Genomic DNA, 6,330 nt, shown 5'->3' with positions numbered 1-6,330 from the left:
GAAGGCCCTGAGGCATAAAATAAGTGACGATAAGGCTGTTGGTTTAGCCAACCAGATTCTAAGTTGGCCAGTCAGCGCCTGGTAACGGGCCTTGGGAAACGTCACAGATTTCACAAACTATAATCGGCTAGGGGGCGGTGACGGAAGTATTACAACGAAAACGCGAAGACTGCTTCTGTTGAACGGACTTTTTCAGCCCTAAAGTTATGCTAGAAATACGTCAGGACAGGCTCAACTTTCAACTTAAGCTTTGATGGTGAGAGAAAAGAACTGAACCACAAAGAGAATCTGTAAGAAAGAGTCATTGAAATTGCCTTGCGGAAAGAAATGTGGAATGCTTTTGTGCACAAAAAAAAAGATTTCTAGTGAGTTAAATGTGCTAAATAATAGTGCAATTTTATGAGATTATCGTTGCTTTTTATATGTGACGCAGCTGTTAGCTGCATTCAATGCTTTATAGCCATAAACAGTTATTGAAGATTCGATTGTTTAGGACATAGCACTACTGGAGGTTTAGGTGTGAAATGCACGGTCCGCCACTGCAAAAATGTAAATACTTCAACGATTTTTGTTTTGTTTTGTTATGATAGACTTTCCCTATTGCAAATTATATATGCAAAATCCCCCCCATGATTTTAGTTGGACGTGTAATCATTATTCATTTTCTTTTTGCATTATTTTTTTTTTTATCAATTTTCTGTTGCTTCTCTGTATTTCTTTTCTTTTGCACATTGCTAACTTTATATTATTGTTAGAGTGTTTCATGCAAATTTTGTTCGTATTGATGCAATGTTCAACAAAAGAGCGAAAGTAAACAAAGGCATACTCTGCAATACAACCATTTCATACGTTAGCTTTTTCCTCCAATAAAATGCTCTAAGGGAAATTATGGTGCTTCTTATACTCTTATTTTTATATACTTATACTTTTGTGCTCTTATATCTTTATTGTTATAGTATACTCAATAGGTGTGTGGTTTTACGATTTCACTTGGTGTTCAGTGGCAAGCACCTGCAAGGTCAAAAGATGGCCTTGCCTCCCACATTCCTTTCTTCTTACAGAGACGCATTGTGTTTACAAAGTTTCGGTTTTGGGGGAGTTTGCGTCCCACATTCCAAGTCTGCTTGAGATGATGCCTCCCTGAAATTACAGAGACGCATTGTGTTACAAAGTTTCATTATCCTTATTGCTCATTTATTATACTCACACGTCGTCTAGCGACCAACTTAATACACACTGCATTTAAATATGTGATTCCTCTCTAAACCAATCAGATTCATTTCCAGTGTTCATATAAACCAATCAGATGTGTAGTTTCCTTCTTGTGTTTTCCAATAAATGAGCCTTCTGAAAGAGAAGCGTGTTCCTCCTTGAGCCAATCCTGGAAGCACGCACCTCCGATGGAAGGGGCTATCAAAAACCAAAATTTCTGACAAGGAGTGTGTTCTTCTCTTATTTCTACCACAATCTCAAGTTTTAACCTGGACAAATGCATACCGATTTTTCAGAAAATTCGGATACTGCAGACCGATACTGGAGACTGAAGTCAGATATCAAACAGGATGAGATAGATGGGATTGATACCGGACAGGATTTACAAGCATGGAACCGGACTGAGTCAAAACACACGTCTTGCGGGTGCAGAGGTTCGTTGACGGACTGACAAAGGGTGAGTAAGAGCACTGAGCTTAAATAGGAGGGAAGCCAAACAGGCAACGAGCCGCAGCTGGCGCCAAATGGGTGGGGCCAAGTTAGGGCAATGGGCAATTGTGACACACAGTATCCCTTTAAGGTCAAAAACAATGCTTTACTCCTCCCGGGACTTATGATTTTTTTTGTTTAATAATTCCTGAATCTTTTTTTTTTGCACATTTAGTTAGCTGCCATTTATTTTAAACCAAGATTTTTCAGTTTGTTTTGAAGTGTGTTTAATCATGAAACTAGCATATTAAAAAAATTAAAAAATGCCCTGCCTGACTTGGAATTTATTGTGCCTGAAAATCAGTTCCAAGTGAGAAACGCAAGCCAAGGACTTTGTGGCAGAACTGACAAAACACGAGCTAAATTAGGGGCTCTAAAGAGAGTGCTGACAACAAATCAAAAACAAAGGGTCACGTGCGGGTCAGCACACAACCCGACTTGGAAACGGTGGGTTATTATTATTTTATTTTTCTAAAATTAAAATTCTAATTGAAAATGACAAGTTCAATGTGATTTTTTCTGACAACAGCTCAGCAGGGAGTACTTCAAGGAAAGACTTTGACTTACCGGTGCAATCAATCAGCACTGAGTGACACATCTATCTGGAACCTTTTGATTAATCACATCCTGTACACACGTTGAATTGGAAGCCCATAAATCATGGAAAATTACCTTCAACAAGATGTAAAGTACGGTGAAAAAACATTTTTTAGAAAACAGTTCAATATCACGGTTCAGTTTCCTTTACTGCCTGGGCCGTCGGGGCACCAGTAAAGACACAACTCTTAACAGCTTCCTCCATTGCTGACTTTTCCTGGCTTGAGTTTGGGTTGTGGCAAAGTCCAGTCCATTCCTTGATGTTATCGGCACAGTCCTTTTTCTGTCTTCCTCTCCTCTTACCCGCTTGGACTGTGGCCTGGAGAATGATTTTGGCCAGTTCTGATGATCTTGTGACATGATCGTTCCACTGCAGTGTTCCTCTGCGCACAGTTGATCACAGTTCTTCGTAGGGTCCAATGCTCCCTCTGATGGTGTTGCGCACTGGGCTTTGTCGCTGATGTCTAGAACAAAGGTAGGGAACCTATGGCTCGGGAGCCATATATGGCTCTTTTATTGAGTACATCTGGCTCCGAAATAAAATGTAACTATTGCACGTCTCTCTGTGGCGTTCCAAAGTCACGTGATTTCATCCCGATTTTGGTCCATGTAAAGCCGAAGCAATTTAATGCAGAAGTTTGATAAGAAACCATTTAAACTGATAAATAAAAACGCTGGCAAACGACTTTGATTGGGTGAGCAGTACAGGTGGGCGGATCCCTGCACACAGCGCAAGGCACTTCCTTCTCTCTCTCTCGCTCAGTGCAGTCTACACCGAAAGTGAATATGACGATATGCTTATCGTTTGCAGTCATTTGTGACATTTTTACAAAAGAACTTTGCATGCACATTGTTTTGAAACCGTTATTAAGGACACATTTCATGGAAAAAATTCCCCTCAACACTCTTAACTGAAGGTGGAAGACAAATTGCAAATGGCATATTTACATTGATTTGGGACACAGGATTTGGCATTATTATAATTTCATACATTTGATTAAATCATCAAATGACACACACTGAAATAAATTGTGCTGAAGAATTAGCTTTTGTCTAGAGAGCGTGTTTGGCAGTTTTTTCAATTTTGTCTGAAAATATATGATGTGGCTCTCTCAATTTCTTTTTAAAACATTTTTTGCTTTCATGGCTCTTCGGGTCAAAAAGGTTCCTGACCCCTGGTCTAGGAGTTTCCTGTAGCTCACATCTCCATGGCCTGGATTTTCCTTCATAGCTTTGCTGTGAAAGTCCACGTCTCGCATGCGTAGAGGAAGATGGAACTAAGCACCGCTTGCACGAGTCTGATCTTTGATTTCACTGCTATGTTCTTGTCCCTCCAGATGGTCATGGTCAGTCTGGCAAGTGTGGCTGTGGTTTTGAGCTATCCAGGCCAAGATTTCTGGTTCTGACCCTTATTTTAATGTGGCAGCTTCAATATATATATTTAAATGTGTGGTTGATGCTGATGTTTTAGGTAATACCTCAGGAGTTGATGGTCTTTATATTTTTCCGTGTTGATGTCCATCCCATACTGGGGTTGATGCTTTGTCCAGGTATTTCAGATTCAGATCTACTTTATTGTCATTCTAGTACACGTGTATACAGAACGAAATGTCAATACATCTGACCCGCACAGTTTCCTTGAATGTACAGATATAAATAAAATGTTGTATTGAGTTGGAGTATTGAGTACTAATAATATACTAAATAATTATGGCTATGTATAGTATTTTACAGTAGTGCAAAGAGTGCAAGAGGAGCAGCTAACCAGATGTGCAAAATGGGCAGTCAGGTAAACAGTAACAATAACACTGTAGTACAATAGTGCAGAGGAGAACAGATGTGCAAGGGGTGGCTCGCTATAAAGAACTGCCAGTAGGGCAAAAAAGTCAAACAAAACCAACAGATGTACAGATTAGCAGCAGTTTAGATTTACTATGTGTTTAATTGACCATTTAACAGTCTAATGGCCAGGGGGACAAGACTATTGTGGAACCTGGTGGTCCTGCACCGCACACTGCAGTACCTCTTCCCAGAGGCTAGCAGAGTGAACAGATATCCAAGTTCCTGTTCTTCTGCCAGTCCAGCAATACATCAGCAAAACAGAGGTTAGTGAAGTCATGTCCTCCAATGCTAACAGTACCTTCATGTTGGTCCAAGGCTTTGGTCATGATCTGCTCCATAAATATGTTGAATAAAGTTGGAAAGACAATACAGACTTCTCTCACACAGACTGTGGTTTGGGACCACGCTCCAATGGTACAATTGATTAGTACTGCACTGTTGAAATTTGCATACAGCTATTCAATGATCTAAACCAGTTTCTGGCCCATGATGTTCACCCGCTGTTAGCCACGAACTGTCAAGCGCTTTTTAAAATTCCACATAGATGTGGTAGAGGTTTCTCTGGTGTTGGTGAATCTTCTCAAATTGGATGTGCAAATTGAGAATCTGTTCTGTGGTGCTCCTTACCTGCCTGAAACCTGCCTGTTCTTCTATTACGATGTTTTCAGCCTGTGGTTTCAGTTGCTCCAGTAGGACCTTCATCAAAACTATACTTGCATGGGTGACTGATAATTCTGTCGACGAATCTACTGTTACAGAAAATTAAAGTTGAACTTCTTAGTATCGAGTCTTAAGCACTGCAGTAATAGTCTGTGAAGTCCCAAATGCACCAAAATAGCACCATTGACGTGCAGTGAGGTTTTTGTCAGGTGAGGCACAGTCAGATTTACAAATAAAAGAACCCGTATACTATTAATAATTTGATTGGCTGAGAAAGAAAGCAATATAGAAACTGTAGCACAGAAAAACATGTTTTATTATCTTACATATAAATTAAATATATCATATATTTAAAGTAAAAGAGGTGGGGTGTGACCACCTTTCAAGTTCCCGTTGAGGCCCTTTAAAAATTTGGTTGATTAATTGACAATAGACTAATCTCATTTTAGACACGCAATGAAATAATTCCAGGCATGAACATGACACACGGATGCGGAGTAAGCTTGCTAAATAATGCACTAATGTTCACTATTGCTATTGTATGGGGCACCAAGTCAGAATCCTTGGTTTCATTATCCCTATGTCACAACCCAGAAACGGAGACAGGACCCAGTAGCGTTCGTTTACTCAGTTTTATTGATAAAGAGGGAGAGCAGGGCTTTCTTCCATGATCCGATGATCGACGGACATGGGTAGCAGGTGGCTGGAACGTGGAATTGTCACTTCCGTGTCGAGCGAGGATAATCGTAGGCTGCAGGGATACTGATCACTAGCCGGGACGGGAGAGCAAGGGCGGTATCGAGTTCAGAAAAGAGGTCGGCAACAGGTATCAGGCAGGAAACAGGGCAAAACAGGTCGGTGGTCGGGGTGGCATATCAGGGCAGAAATGGGTCCAGAAACAGACAGGTATCAGGCAGGAGAAAACAGGGCAGGAAAATGTCGGAAGGTCTGAGCTTGCCTAGCTGGGAGCATAGGTTCGCAAACGGCTTTCTCTTGGAAGCCGGGGGTTTAAAAAGAATCTCTGAACCAATCAGCGCTCAGGGCTGTTGGCGCCAATTGGGCAGTCACAGGTGCCCTGAATCAGCAATCATGACACCCTATGCCTCACGCTCCAGCTGTGAATGACACAACTGTGACTAAATATAACCATATAATATACATTTTTCAACTTTATATTTCAATGATGACAGGTGAGGCTGTGTCTGACCTGCCTCACCTGACTGTACGTTACTGCATGCCACAGACCTCCATGTAAAGATCTCACCATTACAGAAGCCTTAATTTGTGTAATTTTTGGTGCTAACTTTAATGTTCTCCTTGAGCTCACCCACCCCCCTCCTTATAGAAGGTTGTGACTTAGCCTAGGGGGCATTAATGTATACAGTACATGAATACAACCCTGGGTGAAATATTTTTTCGGAAGCCAATGATCTCACCACCTGCCCGTGGCTGATATCTGTGTTTGCCTCGGAGAGAAGCAGCAACCAGTCCACGTCTGGAGCGACAGAATGAGGACATCACAGGTGACTG

The sequence above is a fragment of the Urocampus carinirostris genome, chromosome 18, assembly GCF_059441175.1.
Source record: "Urocampus carinirostris isolate Australia breed hairy pipefish chromosome 18, RoL_Ucar_1.0, whole genome shotgun sequence".
NCBI lineage: Eukaryota > Metazoa > Chordata > Actinopteri > Syngnathiformes > Syngnathidae > Urocampus > Urocampus carinirostris.
Note: the sequence above shows the minus strand (reverse complement) of the source record.